The sequence below is a fragment of the Streptopelia decaocto genome (assembly GCF_964273445.1).
Source record: "Streptopelia decaocto genome assembly, chromosome: 16".
Classification (NCBI taxonomy): Eukaryota; Metazoa; Chordata; class Aves; order Columbiformes; family Columbidae; genus Streptopelia; species Streptopelia decaocto.
The window spans coordinates 7,287,946-7,307,509 of record NC_138671.1 but is presented as its reverse complement, the minus strand read 5'-3'; the positions used below and the strand labels follow the sequence as shown (position 1 = coordinate 7,307,509).

At 48.6% G+C, this 19,564-nt stretch overlaps 1 protein-coding gene across 14 annotated transcripts in view; it reads right to left on the bottom strand.

The window, feature by feature from the left end:
- Nucleotides 1-19,564, bottom strand: part of TNRC6C (trinucleotide repeat containing adaptor 6C) — a 278,770-nt gene that overhangs the window by 87,219 nt on the left and 171,987 nt on the right. Inside the window, exon 1 of one of the 14 annotated variants that reach the window (XM_082066867.1) lies at nt 2,217-3,777. The exons of the other annotated variants lie outside the window; for them this stretch is intronic. The gene's annotated coding sequence lies outside the window, so the exon portion shown is untranslated. Of the gene's footprint in view, nt 1-2,216; nt 3,778-19,564 lie in introns of those variants that run through there. 14 annotated transcript variants of the gene reach the window in all.

Sequence of the window (19,564 nt, the reverse complement as noted above, 5' to 3'; positions counted from 1 at the left end):
TTAAGTATTTTATGCTGCAATCCAGATGAGCTCTAAATAAAGAGGTTAGTTTGCCCTGGTTTTTTTTCATTATTAGAAATATTTAGTCAAAAGTAGAGAATATTTTCTAAAATACAAAGCCTATCAATTTGCATCACTCTTGACCTGAAACAAGTCTTGCCCCCAGGCTCCAGCAGTTGATGGCAGCACCTTTTTGCATTTCACAACCTACGTGCCAGTCAGAAAAGTTTAAGTTGGAAAACGTATGTTTTCCTTTGAAGATAAGGACAAAGCAATGCAAAGCATTACTACACTACTACTAGTCCCCAGAAAGCCATACCCACTAAAAAAGGTTCAAATTAATCTGATTTACTATAGCTTGTCTCATAGACTCAGCAGTCACAGATTCAGAAGCAACAAGGTTACCCAAGACCTGCACATAAGACAATTTCTGTAACCTCACCCCAAAAAGCATCTTTAGTTGTTGCACAAGCTAAAGAACAAGTCTGCCACAGGCCAAAGTGGTATTTCTCACTAGTTGTATACAAGACTGACATTTCTGCTTTAACGTTCTGGAAATAACTCCAGAAACCAGAGCAAACAGCAGAGCATCAGCACACCACCTGGGGTTCACCAATAACACAGGGAATTGGCTAGACACACATCCGAGGGCTTCCTGAATTTGAGGAACCGTAATCATGGAAAACCCTGTGATTTGCTAAGCACAGGTTGCACCCACTGCAAGTCACCCACTGCTTCCTTAGAAAACACAGAAGTGAGAATCAGTATGTGCCTTTCCACTACTTTCTTGACACGACCAAAGAAATAACACCCGATAGGAAACTACATTTTAATTCTCAGTCTTCGGTAAATCCAAAAATCCCACCCATCGTATTTAATTAGGGTAAGATTTTAAGGACATGACTTTGTTCTGCAGTGATATCCAAGAGCAGTGCAGATGTTCTCCTGCTCCTCTACTCCTGCATTGTCCTCAGAGCACCACCAACATCCACCTGATTTAAAGCTCTGCATCATCAAGCAGACACTAACAGCAGGATTTATTGGATTTTTAATTACCTTAACTGGTCTAATGTCCAGAGCAAATTTCAGTATATAAATTAGCGTCAATTCGTCAGATACATACATATGCATAGAAGAGGAAAAATATGCAACAGACATGGGTATGACGTACTGAAGATTGTTTCTAAATTTAAACTGTTTTAATTGAACAAATATCTTCCCACAGATACACTCCCATTTTAGCACAAAATAGAACTGCCACAAAGTATGACTAGCAGTATTATATTTAATGGAAAAAGGAGGGGGGGAAACAATTGAGTTCAATAAATCCCATAATTGGGCCTTCAACTGATTACATATTAAGAAGATTAACCTTTGACACAAACTTGTGATACAAACAAAGAAGATTCAAACAATTAATAAACTTCCAGCGTTTCAAGATTTCTCAGGTTAACAACTGAACCCTCCCCATTTCCTTCCCCTTAAGCGTCGCAGTTAGAAGTATAAATTCTGTTTAATGTTCTCTCCCCCACCGGACGACATTTCGGGTTTAGACGAAGCTCTCTGAATACCCAGGAGAAAACTACAGTAGTGCCTCATAATCTCATTACGTGGGCGAAGAGAGGGGGGAAAAAAAAAAAAAAAAAAAAAAGAGCTCTAGAGATGTTAACTTTGAACAGAAAGCAGCACGAAGGACAAAGCTGGAGCCTCCTCTGCTCACCGAGCAGAGCAGCAGTGCTGCCCATACCCACACCGCTCATTTTCCACATTTAGGATCATTTCCAACAGGCTCTGCAGGCATTTTCACACGTGTGAGTTATAAAGCAAGTGCCCACGACCATGTCTGCAACAGAAGTCGGTTTCATGTCTAAGTGGCACAAACACACTCAGAAACCTCATTTCTGTTTGCTGTTTTGCCCACAGCAGCTATTCGACCTGGGAAATGGTACAGAGAAAAATACCGAATTCTAGCATGTAAAACAATCCTGCAAGCTGCTTAAAAAAAACCCAAACAAACAAAACCCCCAAAAGCACACCTGACAAAAATAAATGGATTTTGAAATGTTTTGAGGTGCTACTTACTACGCTAAAAACGAGTAAAAACAAAAATCTGGTTTAGACTTGTGAGAAAAGGAGCTATGCACTGGCTTAGCAGGTCTCTTCCACTGCTAACTTCTACCGTGCCCAGATTAAAAGAGGCTATAATCCCTTCTTACCTTTTAGTCTTTTCTTTATGGGGCTCTTTGGCAGCTTTCGATTCAGTCTTGCTGTAAGGAAACAAGTGAGTATTTTGTCTACTGTGTAGGGGTCTTTCTGACGTGTTCCTTTCTTATTTTAATGCCTTTTTTTGTAAGTGTACCCGTAATTTCACGATTCTGAATACGAAAAAATCTCACACGGCCAAAAAAATTAAGTTTTCGTTGTTGTCGTTTACCCGCCTCAAAAAAAAAAAAAAAAGTCTGCACACAGGAGAAGAAAAAAAAAAACAACACACAACAGATCAACAGGAAAACACTATCCCGGTAGAAAAGCAAAGAGCTTCAGTGTTATCCAGCCCAGAGGAGAAGTGCAGCAAAGGCAGGTCCAATTCCAAAACGAGCTTTTGACTTCCAGTGAAGCAAAATTTAAAAAAAAAAAGACCAAGAAACCAAGACAAAATACACCTTGAAGTCCCCAGCTAAATTTTTGCACGAGTGTGTCTTAAATACAAGTTTGCTTTTATGTGTTGCAGCAAAACCCACGAAAGCCAGGATTTGGGGTTGATCGGGATGAGTTCTCGTGTGTGTGTCTTGATGGGTTCTCAGTCCACATGGAGGAACATCTGAGGGTGTTTTTGTTTTTTTTTTTTAAAAAAGTGCAAATCAAAAAGGAGAAATTGGGACCCAGAAAACAGTTTTAAGATGGATCCCCCCTCAAAAAAAAACAAGGAAAAAAAAAAAAAAAACTACCACGGAGCCACGGGGGGATCCAAAGTCTCACATGGGGCTCCGGGCAGGAGGATCCCGCCGAGTCTCTGGCTCCAGGGAGATCCGAGGGGCGGAGGATCCGCAGCAGCCGCTGCCGGGAGGAGGATCCGCGTCTCTCTGGCAGGGCCCCAGCCGAGCGATCCAGCGGCCTCTCCGGCGGGAGGAGGATCCGGCGGCCTCTCTCGCAGGAAGGAGCGAGCGCGGGGAGGGGACCCGAGGAGGAGGATCCAGCAAAGTCTTTCACGGAGAGGGGGGAACGAGACGGTGGGGAGTGGGGAAACCCGACAGTCTGTGTGCCTCGCTCGCACGGGGGATCCGGGGGCAGCGGGGAGGGATCCCGCGGGCTCTCTCCGTCTCCTCCGCAGGGATCCGGCAGCGGCTCCAGGCGGGGGCTGTGCGGCGGGAGCCCCGAGCCGGGGGGGCGAACCCGGGCGCCCGAACCCCCGGGGGAAGGCGGGGAGCGAGGGGGGCCGAGGCGGCAGCGTCTCCCCAGGGGGCTGCAGCAGCTCCGCGGGCAGAGTCGGTCAGTCAGCCGGGCTCGCTGTTGGGGGGGGGCCGCAGCGCCTCTCTCCGTCTCTCCCGCTCGCTCTCGCCTCGTCCGCTCACAGGCAGGCGGTGTCGGGCTCAGTGCTGCCGGGCCGATCCCCCGCTCCTCCTCGCTGCCGCCGCCGCCGCCACCGCCAGGGCCGCCGCCGCCGTCCTCAGGAGCAGAGCTGCTGCCACCGCGGCCATTTTGTTGCTGACTGACAGAGCCCCGCCAGGCAGCGCGAGACCGCGGGGAGGCTTCGCCGCGCGCTCCCCCTCCCCTCCCGCGCTGACCTCAAACAGGAAGTCTGCCCCCCCTCCCCCGCCCCCTCCCCTCCGGCCCGCGCGCGGACACGTGACAGGGGAGCCCCCGCCACATGCAAATGAGCGGCGGCCGCAGCCAAAGAGCGGAGAGGCCGCGCGCTCCTGACCCCGCCCCCCGCGCCCGGCCCGCGGCCTGCGGGGGGAAAGAGCTGCCCGTGCAAACGGGGGCGGTGCGTTCACACACACCCCCTGCCCCGTGCAAACGGGGGCGGTGCGTTCACACACACCCCCTGCCCCGTGCAAACGGGGGCGGTGCGTTCACACACACCCCCTGCCCCGTGCAAACCGGGGCGGTGCGTTCACACACACCCCCTGCCCCGTGCAAACGGGTGTCGGTGCATTCGCACCCCCCTCGTGTAAATGAGTCGGTGCATTCACGCCCACCTTCCCGCCGTGCAAATGAGTGTCGGTGCATTCACACACCCCCCCCGTGCAAATGGGTGTCAGTGCATTCACCCCCCCTCCCCGTTGCAAAGAAGCACCATCCTGCAACAACCCCAACAGGATGGGATGGGGGGGTCGCGGGCAGCGAGATGAGGCCGGTGCAGAGGGGGGGATGTGAAACGGGGCCCTGCAGCACCCTGAGGTGCCCCCAGCCCCCCCACCTGCCAGGGTCCCCTTGTCACCAGGAGTACATCCAGCTGGCTTTGTACCCGAGCACCTATAGACACAGACACGCATGGCTGCATCTATAGCACCTCTGAGCAGATACACCCGTATAGTACGTATGCACATATGTATGTACACACACACGTTTATACATTTGGGTTAAACCACAGGTAGAGCTCCATGGCCCAGCGCTGCAGGGCGCGCTCCTGCAAGCGCCTGGCATCAGGCTGGCCCCAGGCCATGGGAGAGGATGCCAGTCTCTGCCAAAGTGCCTACAAAAGATAATTGCAACGTTTTAAATGAACTTGCACCCAATGGAATGGTGTACCCAGGACAGGGGAGGTGGGAATGCAGCATTTCAGAGGAACCAGTTTACCCCCCACAACAACCACACTGACTGTTTGCAGGTTTGAGGAGAAAGTCGGGATCTGTTCTCAAGTACCACGGGGGAAAGAAGAATGCAAAAATGAGTCATTTTTGCTACAAATTGTTGTGTCTGCGTCTTTCAGCAGATCCTCTCTGGTTCTCTCTCCTCTCTGGCTTCCTCTCCCCCTTCTGCAGCAAACGTTTGGGGAACTGCAAGGCAATCTAAAGCCTGAATCTTTATTTGCGCAGGTCGTTCCATTTAAATATTAATTGAACGTGGGTTGCAGAGCAGGGCGTTTACTGTTCCAAGTGGGATGACACACACAGCAGGAGACGGGGGAAAAATAAGAAAAGAGCAGTCCCGATATGATTTCTGTTTGGATTGTTGATGCCGTTCACCAAAGCCACCCTGCCAGCCCGGGCAAGCGGCCACAGGAGCCCGGAGCCCCATGACCACTGGAGGGAGCCCATATTGTGCCAGAATGCCACAGAAATACTCCGTGGAAGACAAAAAATAATAAAATATGAAATATCGGATCATTGTAGTCAGAACAAAGTGTCTTCTCCAGGTCAGAGCATGATCTATATATATGTAAAATGTTATGAAAAAAACAGATTTAAATGTCCCATTGTAATTCATCAGCACAAAGAAAGGAAAAAAAAAATTAAGAACAGGGTTTTTTGGTTTTTTTTTCCCCCACGTTTTGAATGTCAGTCTGGCACCTTTCAGCAGGAGTGAATTCATACACCACGAGGGTGGCAGACCTGGACCGGAGTGAGAATATTTGCTCTTGTGCTCCTTGGTTTGTGCAGTCCCAGGAGCAGCAGCTGCAGCCGGCACAGCTCCCACTGGCTTCCTACTTAAATGTAGGTCAGCACCTATAGACTCCTTCCCACAACGCCCGCCCCAGAGCAGCAGGAGGTTGCCACACCGCTTCTTTTGAAAGAGATTCTGCTCTTCTGATAAGCCAACAACCCCAAATAAGCAGAACAGATAAAGCCACAAGTGCCCTTTTCGCCTATGTGTGGGACAAACATCCTCGTACTTGTGATGTACCTACAAGAGATTGCCCTAAACCAAAAACTCGGCTTGGCAATTGCACAGATGAACGTTCCTGCACAAATGTGGCCCTAAATTATGTGTTGTGAATGTGCAAATATTTGTAATTCAAAATACACTTTGAACACACAAATATTTCCAAGAATGGCTGGCTCCACAGAGTGATGCCAAGTTGCTGGAGACCCTGAAATGTCAAAATGGAATAAAACTGAAAGTGATTTGTGTACTAATATGTTTTCTTGGCCCTGGCAAAACTACCATAAAAAGCATGATGTAACCTCAGCCGTGCAGACACAGCCTGTTGTGCTTGATACTCACGTTCTAAAATACTATCTGTAATAGGGAAAAATGCATTCTAGTAAATCATTCCTTTCTCACCTGAGCTCTTTTACCATTCAATGCAGGGCTTTATCCAATGCAAATTTGATTTTTTGGGTTTCTTTCCCCTGCCTTGGTCTCCCTCTGGGGTTTATGGCTCAGTTTTGCCCTCCCTCGGCTGTGCCCCCTGCTGCCACCACACACAGTGTCCCCACATCCGTCCCCAAACAGGTCACTTGGCCCAAGCTGAGCCACCATCGCAGGACCCCGGCAGGTCTCCTCGAGCTTTGTTTTCCAGAGATGCTCCAACACAGGAGCTGTCGCTTCAGGCATCCACTGCTGCCTTGAACTCTCTCCTTCCCCCCAGCGCTCAGGTACCTTTTTTTTTGTCACACATGAGTAAGAACAGATGTGATCTAGTGCGACGGGAAGGAAAGGGGACATACGATGCCAGCAGTTCACTTGAATTCCTGTGCTTTCACTGCTGCCTTGTAAACCTCAAATTTCCTCATATGCCCGTGTGTCGGGGAAAGGGCTGTGACAGAAATGTTCACGGGGGCTGGACATGCTGAATGGGTGGATGTGAGTGTGAGGAACCAGGTGCTCACGCAGATATGGCATTTTCTTTGCTGAGAGTGATGAAGCTAAGCAGATGTCTTCATGCAAAGTATTACAGAATCGCAGAATGGTTAGGGTTGGAAGGGACCTCTGGAGACCATTTAGTTCAACCCACACTGTAGAATTTACACCTCTTGCTTGTTTTTCTATGATCCAGCCAAGTACAAAAGTGGGGCAAAATAGTCACCAAGCAATAACGACCACACACAAAATTAATCTCAAAGCCTGGCACCAGCACTTGCCATGCTTTAATGACAAATGCAACCGCAAACCTTAGGGAGAGCCTGGTCTCTGGTGCTGAACACGATTCCCCAGAGCTCACACAAGGTGAAGCTGCACCTCAAAAGCTTTCCCTTGTTGGAGCTGATGCTCAGAGATAGGGTTTTAGATATATGGCTGCACTGGTAGGGCAGAATCCAGGATACAACATGCTCTTCCTCAAGTTTCCAAGGGGGTTATGGATGTGCAAGACACTTGTGTGGAGCCCATTCCCTTTGAAACATGCAAACACATCCCCCTGGCCACCCTACCAATAAACTGTACCTTTAAGGTGAATGCTTAAATGAACTTACAGGTCATTATTTTTATGGAAAAACTTATTTTAATATCTTAGGTTGTTCTTCCCACATTTTCCTGCAAAAAGAATAACCATTCTTTGGCCACTTGGTGTGACTATGCCCCGGTGTGAGACAAGCAGCAGCGCCGTGGTTGTGTCCAGCTGTGCAATGTCCTCTCCATGGCGCTGGCCCAGAAGCAGAAAGGACTCCCAAGAACACTGTACCCCAGGTTCCTCCTGATCTCTGGCACAGACCTTTAACATCAGCAAACCCACTGCAGCGAGCACCATCACGGGAGTCTGAAAGCCCATCTATTACCCCCAGGTTGGATGATCTGCTTCCCCTTTTTGTAGAATAACCAAATACTTCAAACGCTTGCCCAGAAAAGGTAACATCTGGATTCAATTCCCTTCCCAACCTGAGTGTCTCTAAGATGTATTTCCCACGAGAGAGATGTAGCATGATGCTAAACAGCAATCTGGTAAGGGGGAAAAACAATGTATTTTTCATTCTTTCTCTCCAAGCAGAGCTATTTTATAAACAAGAACACAAGTGTCCTGAGGCCAAAAAGCAAGCAAGAGGCGCATGACTCTCTACCCTCCTTGCCACAGCACACAGCAGCTGCGATAACACGTTCTACTTATTATCAATAGCTGTTTAACATCGAATGCATAATCTGCCCAGAACAGAGGGGGCAGAGCCCAGGACTTGACCCTATAGTCTCCCCTATAGCGTACTTTCAGGGAAGGAAAGCAATGTTTTAAAGGCTGTAACATATGAATGCAGCACCCAGAGTTAAGTCTAGAGGCTGGAAAAATGTGCAGAGATGCATCGTGCTCCTGATAGTAAAAGTGTTTCCAAGAACAGGTTTCTCTTGCTCTGGTTTTTACCTTCGTGAACATAATTTATTGGTACAAAGGGCTTGGACCAAGCAGAGGGAAGTCACAGCATGTTCTGGTGGCACAGAGCGTGCTCATCATCCAGCCATCCAGCCACAGCTGCAGATGTTACAGAAAACCCACCACCGAGTGTGCAAAACCCCAGTGAAATACTGAGGTTGTTACATCTGGCACTGGTGGGCTGACGGGAGGGACGCCAAGCCAAGTGTCTGTAATAAAAATCCAGCAGCAGAAAGGGGAAAAAAACCTATTACCCAACCTTTCGGTGAACTGCGAGGAAGGTGCCAGTGCTGCTTTGCTGAAAAAGCCTTTCAGAAAAAGGTTTTTCAGAGTTTCCTTCAGGTTGTTGATTTTTATCTTCATCCCACACAGAGCCTCGTGCACATATGGGAAGCACTGGAACTGTTTTCCTGATGTGCTCAAAACTCAAGGTGCTTTTGGTTTTCCTTACCTATTTGCAAGTCTCTTATCCTGATGGAAATAAAGCAGAGAGGGAGGGAGCCCACATAAAGGTAAATTCACTGTATGTACCAGCCTGACCTTTTTGACATGGATAGATCAAACAGATGTACCACAACGAAAAACTCAAGGGACGAAAATTCTTCAAAAACAAGTGGTAGAGAGGAGAATATCTTTTCACACCCCCCAGCTATCAAAACATTGGTTAAAGGACTTGGAAATACTTAAGAAAAGAAAAGAAGCCCAGGTCCTCAGGCCAGGCACTTTCCCCCTAGTGCCTCCACAACACCAGTAGCAGCTGAACATCATTTCGTTAGCACAAACAACAGCCTTTGGTGGCGTTTAAAATATAAATGAGATACCTGACCTCAAATACTAGTAATTAAACAAGCTGACACATCTGATTTGAATCTCCTGCACTTCTGATAGGGGACTCCATTGTACCACACATGTACTGGGACATGCAGGTGTCACACTCACCCCAACACCTCCCATTCCTGGGAGTTCTTCGGGGCAAATGCTCGTGACTGTAGCTTATTTCTAAGCAACTGCTGAGCCCTCTGCTTCAATGTCTAAGATAAAAATTAATTATTATAGCCCAAGAACCTGGATGAGACAAAAATAAGATTTGTGGCTGTTTTTGTGAGACCAGGTGATGGATCCAATGGTAAAAGAGTTTTTCCCAATGTCCTGGCTAATCATCATAGGAGTAATTTGACCTCTCTCAAATCTCCCCATATTTTTGTAAGGCCATAACATCCACTTCTTTTTTCCTTTGATCAAGCTGGAGATAGTGGCTGCTGCCCTCCAGCCCATTGGTAACAGAGAACGTTTTGAAGCGGGTTGATGCCAATATAATGTACATTTATTGCCTGCCTTGGGATCTTCGGGTGAAAATACTGATGTGACGACTATTATTCTGCACGGACTTGCCAGGTGTCAACACCTCGGGTTGGATTGTACCTAGAGCAGCTTCTGTATTCCTGACAGCTGATATGATTTATCCCTGGGGTGAGGAGGTGGGAGAGAAAGAATTGCTTGTGACAGATACCAGTCATGTTGCTTAATGAAGTTTTGCAAGGTGTTTGGAGACAGCAGGACGGGGTCAGATCAAGGAAGGTCACGCTGCTGGAAGCTGCAGTCCTGAGTCAAGACCTGGCTTCTCCTCAGCACCTGTCACTGCTCCCGACCCAGTCGCTCGGATTGCAAAGAATTTATTGACACGCACCCACCATCCCTAAAGTTTTATGGCAATATAGATCCATTAGAAATCCATTTTACAGGGGTATTAAAATAATGAAGGTGAGAATTAAGAGCGCAGCATGCTCCTTGGAAAACCCACTGATCATAATATACCGCTTTAAAGAAAGTTATCATGCAGTTCCCTTAAAGAAAGTTGTCAATTAGTCACTGTATCAGACATAGGAGAATTGGTCCCAGAAGAGGATTTTAGGAGGAAAGCCATCGACTAAGTGATGAATTTATCACTAGAGGTTGTATGGCTCCATGGATTAAGATGACATGGCACAGAGGACTCGGAGAGCAGAGCTGGTGACTCCTGAGAGGTTCAGGAGGGCTCTTTGCACCACACAGGTATCAGAGAGGGGTGAGATGCCCCCGCCGCTCCCAGGCAGGGTGACAGCATGGTCAGGGAGGAGATGGGACACCGGTGAGGTGGATCAGAGCTCCCACATGTCCAGGCAGCTTGGGGCACCAGGCAGACAAACCCACAGCTGCCTGACCCTGCCCGCGCACAGCCACGGTGTTGGTTTGGGGATGCTGCCTCTTGCTTTCCTTGCCCCCATAGAATCATTTCAGTTGGGAGAAACCCTCAGGATCACTGAGTCCAACCATAACCTAACCTAACTCTGGCACTAAACCATGTCCCTAAGAACCTCATCTAAACACCTTTTAAACACCTCCAGGGATGGTGACTCCACCACTGCCCTGGCCAGCCTGTTCCAATGCTTCAAGACCAGCCTGACATGCTGTGTAACAGGAAAGCATTGCAGATTTTTCTGACACAGATGTCCCACTGAAACCAGAGGACATCAGAGCTGATGTCAAGGACGCATCAGTTGGCGTGTGTGTAGGGGAGATTTGTCCATCCCTGCTGCTGAGCTGCAAAATGCTCTGGTGAAAGCCAGCAGACAACAAAAGCTGAAGTCAAAGTATGAGAATCTGGGATCTGCTGAGGCCAGTGGAAAGACTTTAAAACTACACTTTTATACCCTGCAAGCACTCTTGCTTTCTGCTCTGTTCAGCACTCCCTTGGCTCCCCAGCACGCATGGTGCACAGATCCATGTGCCAATAGACTCCTTCCATCCCAGCTAAAATCTTCATTCCAAATTGGCTACAAGGATTAATTCTTTTTTTCCAAGTGATTTTTCATCATTTCTCCTGCAGGCAACGGGAAAATACATTATATCCCTACAGGAACTTGCTGTGTCCATGCTGGTCCTCTCATGGTGAAGGGAACGAGTGATCTGGCCACTGGAGGATGTCCCTGTCCTCTACAGACAGCCCCTCGGGGATGCTGCATCCTCAGGGATGCCTGTCCTTGCCTCCTGCAGCTCAGCTGTGCGGTTCAGGGAACTGAACACGGGCCAAGGAAGGAGCCACAGGGAAATGGCTTTTCTTGGTGGACAAACATCACCCGGTAGCATTACATCTAGACCCGATGAGCACACACGAGCCCGCTCGCATCTTGGCAGTCAGGGGAGGCAGCGCATAAGAAAGAGGGTTGTAGCATGAAAAGGTTGGGAATGTTTTCTAAACTTGGGAGAAACCACAGTATTTTTGTGAAATTGGAATAATCTTGCAGAATATATATATATTTATTATTAGTATTATTATATTTTATTTTTTTTTTCCCCAAATTTACATTTCTCAATACAAACCCCGGTTTGTGAGCAAGAGGCTGCCCAGCTCTAGTGCTGCTTGGCTCCCCTGGGGTGACCCCGGGCACTCACCTGCTGCCCACACCTCGCTGGGCTCAGCTGAGAAGCTCAGCGAAGCCCTGACAAATTGCTAAGCTCTCCCGAGATAAATAATCACAAACAAAAAATATTTGTGTTTACTGTGGGGATTTGTCTGTGCATAATTATGCATTAGTCATTACGAGGACTACAGGAGAATTTTACACATGTAAATATGTTCAGTTAATTAGACAGGACTGCTTTTGGTTTGTTTCTTCTCTGCAGTCTGATCCTGAAGTCATCAAACACTCCTGGATCGTGAATCGGGTTGAACAAGATACATGGGGAAAACAGTTCTCGCCTTCCCCCTAATGCAGCTCTGGTTATCGATATATATTCCTTTAAAATACTTCTTGTAGCTTTTCTGTTAAAGCCTCAAGGTGCTTCATGCACGATGCAATGCAATGCAACCTTCACGCTGCTCTCTCATGTATGTGCCTTCCAGGGGCGAGTCAGATGTGTTTCTCAGGTAATACAATATAAGACATTATTTTCTTCTGAAACATTTTTAAGTGCAGCAGCTTTTAGCAATCTTCTAGCATCTTCTGCTATGTATGACAGAGTCTATTAATGTCATTTGCATGAGAAGTACACAATAAATCATTCATGAACAGTTTAGTACAGGTTAAGTGTAACAGCCTAACAGTGATTTTCTATAAGAAAATCAGAGCAGCTCATCAACTGGTGTAAATCAGCGTTGCTCCATCAAAGCTACTGAGTCACACAAACTAATCGCTTGGCCCAGGGGAAAGCTTTAGGCAGAAAAGCAGCAGGGGAAGAACACGATTCATGCCACACTTGAAGGACTTTTTAGGAGAGCTTCTCCCCAAAAGCCTCTCCAAAGGAAAACCCATGAGCAGTGGGGCCAGCGCAGCCCGGCTGGTCCAAGGTTGCCACTGTTTCACTGAAGCCCTTGGCTGTGCTGCAGACGGGCTCCCGGGAGGGAGGATGAGGGGTATTTTTGGGGAGCCAGCCCAGAGGCAGGGGCCAGGGAGCTCTGCAGGGCTGTGGGGGTGGGATAGAGATCAAATTCCCCAAGAACCCACAGCTGTCATCTAGGCGAGAGCCTTAAACAGCAGCAAAACGGGATTTTAACGGTCTGGTGTCCAACCATTTGTTGATCTCTGTTTCCCTGGTTAGTTATCCCCCACATTTGGACCACTGAGCTCATTTGCTGACAGGAGGAGGTTGTCACCTGGAAGGTCCCTGTGGCAGGAGATGCCAGCTGGGAAGCGGGGGCGGGGGGGACAGCTCTGCTGCGTCCCCCTGGTCCTCATCTCTGGAAGGGAAAGGAAATTCCTTTGCGGTGATGTGGAATTTGTCACCGGCTCTGGAAATGGGCCGTGCGGGCATGAAAGGAGGCCAAGGGGTCCCTGGAGGGGGTGGCTAAGGCTTTGCATTGGGGAAAAAAAACCCATATATGTTGTCCTTCACCAGCACTGATAACTTATTGTCTGTCTGCGGGCGTAGGCACTGAGCGCTCAGCTTTGCAAATGCAGGAGGTGAACTTGTACAAGCACAGCTTTGCTGAAAGATTAAGACCTTTCTCCTCCCCCTCTTCTTTTTATTTTTTTCCCTCTTTTTTTTTTTGGTCTGGTTCTTGTTCTCACTGCAGCGGCATGTGGGACAGAGGCTCATTGTTCGTGCTGCTCAGGAAACACACTGCAGGACTGATCTTATTAGATAATACTAGAGCTCGGGCCAGCCGGGGTGGGCTGCCCGGCACATCCCCTGGGGCTCCGCACAGGGTGCGAAGAACAGGCAACCACCATGTTCCTGACCATCTCGGGTCATTTTGGACACTTGGCATCACAGGGCCTGATTTTTGGCTGCGGTTTCAGGGCTTTGCTTGTGCTCAGTGCCTTCGAATTGAGTGCTGGGTAGCTCAAGTTGAACAGCAAAACTTAATGTGAAAATGTGGAGTGCTGCATCCAGGACCTCTGCTTTAGGAGCAGGGAGGTGTTGCAGCAGGAGCAGCAATACTGCGAGGAATAAGCATGAACAACTTGGTTAGCTTTAACCCTATTTGCCAAAGAAATTGAGCTCATGCAGTCATGCTGCCAGTTTCTACCCACTGTTCGCTGCAACAACATTTACCATGCTTGATGCAGAAGTCAGGAAGATGTTAAGATCTTGCAAATTTTGCATGTAGGGGGAAAAAAGACTAGAGGAGGGTCTCCACTGAGATGCACAGTCACTCAGTGCTGTGCTCCTGGTTTGACTGGCCACTCTGCGTGGTCCTGTCCCAGCCGTGCCACCGCTTGCTGAGATGATGGCAAGAGGAGATGTGGGTGCTGAGCTCTTCTAGCAAGCAAGAGATAGGGGCTTATCTCCCATTTGGAGGAAAGGCTTCATACATCCCACTGGTTCTGGAACAACTTACTCTGAAGTTACCTGAAAGCTCAGAAAAAATCAAGCTGATGTTTTCCTCCCATTCCCCAGCAAAGAGATGGCACAGGCAACATCACCCATAATTCTGCCCCATCCAGCTGTGGGTTTCAGCCTCTTCCACCTCCGTGCTGGTTCAGCCCTTTCTGGCTTCGCTGCCTTTGAGCACCATGGGAGTGATGAGCACGGAGGTACCAAAGAGATGGCAGCGCTGCCTGGTGCTCTGCCTTGAAACATCATCAGGACCAGGAATATTTTAGTCACTGAAATTTTGCTATTAAACGTGATTTCCACCAGGCGGTAAGGGCAGGCAACACAGCGTACCCGTTCTTTTTAAATGCTGCATCTCCTGTCCCTCCAAAAGACTCGGCAGCTCATCCATGGGCTGCAAAGAACTGTCTCTAACAGCCTCATTTATAATGTGACAGCTGAAATCTGTCCGAGTTGCTCAATTCTGCCTGATCTCGGCAGAGATGAATCTTCTGAACGCTCAGGTACCAGAAGCTGCACATTCCCAGGCTATTTGTTCATTACTTATAAAGAACATAATTCCGAATGCACTGGCTAAATAAGAAGTAATTGTGTTAAAAATTCAGGTTAACGAATGCTGTACGAAGTTGTCTTATGGGAAATAAAAGTGAAAAAAATCTCGGGTACTAATGATTAGAGCAAAACCCTGATGTTTGGAGGACTTTGTCTCAGTGGAAGCAGGTTACTCATCTTTTCCAGAAGATACATGCATGCATTGCAAAATGTTTATTTTGTACTCTCTGAAGTGGTTAATCTACATGCGGAGCAATGAAAAGGTGGCTTATTAGGCTAATTGCTAATAAAAAAAAAAAAAAAAGAAAGAAAAAAACCCAGATTACTGTGAGCAAATATTTAAAAACAGATGCAGAAGGCTGTGAAAACAAACACAATCTCATTTTTCCATGAAGTTTTCCCACCAGAAATCTTGCAGTTCAAAGAGACGTCCAGTTAATATGGTACCTCCAGGCTCCCGGCACTGGAGCTGTTCATTAGCCGCTTCGTAATTCTGTGATGCAGAACTGGATTAATGGAAAGGTGACTGGGAAGCCACCGAGGGACCTGCTAATGATACTGCTTTGTCCTCAGAGAAGTCCTCTCTAGCCTTGCCCACGTGCGGCAAAACACACACCATCAGGATACAATGCCACATTATCACAAGAAAACACTTTTGAGAGGGGCAGAAGATGTCATTGCCAAGTGGTGCTGGGAACTGGCGAAACCCAAGATGGAAAAATAATTGCATGCATGTTTTTTAATACAACAGGATTCCCCCAAGCTCATTAAAGCAGATGGAAGTTTTAAAACCTGTATTACTTTAAAAATTAATTTACAGCTGTGGGGCTTGGTGGCCCAGAGAACATTAAAATGATAAATCCAGAAAGGTGATGTGAGCAGAAAGGAGTATTACTTTGGTCACAACATGGCCTCTAAAAGCTAGGAAGGGGAGATGGAACCGTTTTGTTGGTTGCCCAACGGCTTTCTGGGCTTAACCCAGATTTTTAAATATTGTAACAAATGATTAAAATTTCCTCCCAAACAAGGTGTGATCCAGAAATGACCTTGGTGGCTCTCTGCTTCACTAGGTACAGCTTCCATGGCAAGGAAGGTGATGTGACCCAACGCCTGGACCGCAGGACAGCCCCTGGGGAGCCCGGATCTGTGCCTGGGCTGACAGGACGGGCTCAGCTCCGCCTCGGAGGGGCTGAGTGGCTCAGCTGCCACTGTTGTGCTCCCCAGATGGACTCAAAATGTCCTAATTTCCCCTGCTCGGTGGCAGCCTCTGCAGACAAGCCATGCCTGTCTGAACCCATGGCGGGGCTGGCATGGGGGGACAGGTGCTTGCACAGCTCTTGGTGTGCTGGGTCAGTGCCAGGCAGGGAATCCTTCACCTGCACAACCATCCCCCTTGCTGGGGCATCCCCAGCTGTGGGAAGGAGCAGGGATGGTGGGACAAAGTGATGCAGCTCCGCTGAGCCCCATGGAAAGACAGACCATCGTTTTCTGCTGCATGTTTGTAAGATGCCAAGCACAAAGTAGCGGGATGTGTTAGGGACCGCAGAACAAAGGCTGCAGGCAGGTCGTATTCAGCTCACACCAGCCACCTCTAGTTACTGGGAAGAAAGGAGCCCTTTGTTTGGAAACAGCAGCTACTCCCACAAAAACAGGCACAAGCAAAACCCCACTTACATACAAAATAATTTTGTGCAAAATGTTATTAATACCTGTTACACTCGGTGATAACCCAACAGGTGTGCACAGTGTGAGCTGGCAGGGCACAGGGAGCGCTTCCTAATTCTCCACCGGGGATGAAATCACAGCCCGGGAATGTGGCACCTTGCGTGGCCCTGGCAGAGCCCTCAAAACATCCCCACTCCAACTGCAGGTGGGCTGCCCGCCTGTGTTTCAGCTACTGGAACCTGAGCCAGGCTGCAGATCCAGCTCATGTTAACGTATATCTATAGATCCAATACTGGGCTGGGCGCTGGTCCTGGGAAGGTGCAGGCGTGGTGGATGTGGCTGGGCTCACATGTATCCCTGCATCCCCATCACGCTGCTGCTGTACCAGGGACTTACTACGTAAAGGTGGTTTCTCCCTGTAGAGAGTGTTTCAGGGGACCCTGGGCTGTCCTTGGCACTTTGACACCCACAGGTATAATGAACCCAGTAATTAGCGGGGAGGGGGCCAGCCCTTGCCTCGGCCACCCCTTCCCACAGACCAGCCTCTCTGCCGCTGCACTTAGGCCAACATGCTCCTCGTTTCCTTCTCTTACTCAACAAATTAACTTTAACAGTAAATTAACTTTATTCTTTTGCTGGTTAGCCTGTCAAATGAGAGCAAGGCAGATTTTTCCACTGGCGCATTCGGGAGGCCCCGCGCCGGGCCGGCAGCGCGGTGACTCACAGGGCTGCAGGCTGCCTATTGAAGGGCCCAGACCCCGAACAAAGCCCCCATTCACTGCGGGGCTCTGCTGGCTTTTCTTTGAGCCCTCGCTGCTTTATTTTTATTCTTTCCCAAACATCGTTGGCTAATTTCATTGACAAAATTCATAACTTGGGGTTGGAGAGCTCGCTCCTATTCAGCTGCGAGCGCTGGGGGGTTTTGTTTTTCTTTTTCACGCTGCCCATCTCGCCTCATTCTCTGCATCCTCCCGAAGCCGGTATCCAGCCTGTGCTGTGTCGAGGGATGGAGCCGAGGACACAGCCCTGCACGCAGCGTTTAGCTGCCCCTCAGCTTTCAGATGGGGAAGAAAAAGCACCACAAAAAGATCTGAACCTGAAGCAAGAGTGTGATGCTAGGGGCAGCACGGACGGGGCTGAAATCATGCACTACAGAATGGAGTGACCCCTTGAAGCATACAGCAAATGTATAAAAACAAAAGCCTGTTTAGCTTTTATACCTTAAATGCTCCACATCCAGTCCAGTTAATTGCAGCCATTTAAAAACATCTGCATTTCATAAAGAACTAACTTTCCTTCCCTTCAGGCTGCCCCTCCTGAGACATCTCTCTCCAGGCTGCCGGGTTACACAGTACTTATGATCCCCAAGTACCTGACATCACCACCAAGTGCAGTGCATGATGGTTTCAAAAGCAACAGAAACAGTATTACTCAAGATGGGTTCGAGCCAAAATCCCAGCTCCACACACCAGCGTTTTTTTTTGGCGAAGTTCAGAGCCAGAGCCCAGCGCGGCAGCCGGGGCCCCCGCGTTAACGTTACAGACGCAGAATGGAGGAGTCATTTTGCGCTTTGTTAAAAAAGAGGACATTTCGCCTGCCTGCTGACCCAGAGGGTTTTAGATACGAGGGAGCAGGGCACGACTGCAAAGCCACGGCAGTGTCACTGTGCCATCAGCAAAGAGCTCGCTTGTGTTATACATATACGTACAAACATACATAATATATACACATAATCTGATTTACGGCCACCAAAGTGCACTCAGCTGGTACCTAAAGCAAAGTCCTAAATGGTGTTTCATGCAGCAAACCCCTTTTCTCCTCCTCCCTCGGTCAGAGCTGGTCCCAGGCTGAGAGTGCGGCTGCAGCATCAACCCCATAACCCACAACACCTCCACAAGCTGCCGCCTTTTTGCTTTGCTAAGCTCTCTAGGCCACGTCTCTTCTCTTGTTCATTTATCAGCTTGTTTCCCTGCAGAGAGGCAGTGGTTAGAGGAGAAAGAGTGTGTTTTTCGGTCCACAGAGCAAGCAATTTACTTTTTCAGGTTGTATGCCAAAACCACATTCCTGCTTCAGCTTCCAAGCCGAGCAGAGGGGAGGCTGAGATCAGAAACCAGAGTCGTGGGCTGATTTTGCTGAACTGGTTGAGCTCTCTGCCTTGTGCGAGAGCTGAGCTCACTCAAGGGTTGAGACGTCCTCTGCACCTTCACATCTGAACAACAAGCAAGGAAAGAGAAAAACCGCAAGGTTTCCTCCGCAGTCAGCAATACCCAATAAATTCACAGCAAGGCTTTAAAAGAAAAAAAAAAAAATCCCCCAAAACCAAACATTTTATCCTATCCTGGTATAATTGGGGAATAAACTTAACAACTCATTCTAAGGACGAAGTGAAAAGGGATCAAAGCAAGTCAAGCCAAGCGCTGCACCCCGCCGTGGTCACCAGCAGCAGGCTGGGTTTGCGACTCTGGAGGAACCAGTAGCTCTGTTTGCTGGGCTCCCAGGCCGCAGGGCTGGGGCAGGAGTCGGGCCCTTCGCTCTCCTACACAGCTGGTGAGAAGCCTCCAGAGCTTGGAAAATGATGAGCAGCCTTGACTTGAACCTCTGTGTGCTGGGAAGGGTGGGGTGGTGGATGCTGGATGTGGGGCTGAGCTCCACCTCCCGTATGTTGGGTGCAGCTCCACTCACCCTAATGGGACGATTCCTGGGTGACAAGCACATATGCTGTCCCTCGGCTTCAAAGGAGAATCATAGAATATCTCAAGTTGGAAGGGACCTGTAAGGATCATCACGTCCAACTCCCTGCTCCTCACAGGACTGCCTAAAACTAAATCCTGTGACTAAGAGCACCATACAGAAGCTCCTTGAACTCTATGGGCCATGAAGGCCCATACAAATAGTGTTCTCCATAAATTGCTAAACAGAAGCATGTTTGGAATTTGGCATAGTTAATGCAATTTCCAGACATTTTGGGGGGAAATACTCGGCAATGCACTGTGGGACCCCAGAACTCTGCCTAAGGAATTTTAAGAGTTTATGCTTAGCTTCCCTCAATTCCTGTTTTCTTTGTGCTTTTGAGACCTGCTTCTGCCCTCCTCGCTTTCACCTCCACCAACCACGCTCCTACCTCCTGCCTCCAGAGCACCCGGCCACTCTCCTGAGCAGCACTGCCCTCCCAGGTGCTGGCTCTCTGCAGGTTTTCAGGGGTTATATCCCATCAAGGACAATTAAACATACATTGAATGCTGCTCCTAGACGAGCTTTTCCTGTACACAATAGCTTAGGGTCCTGCAG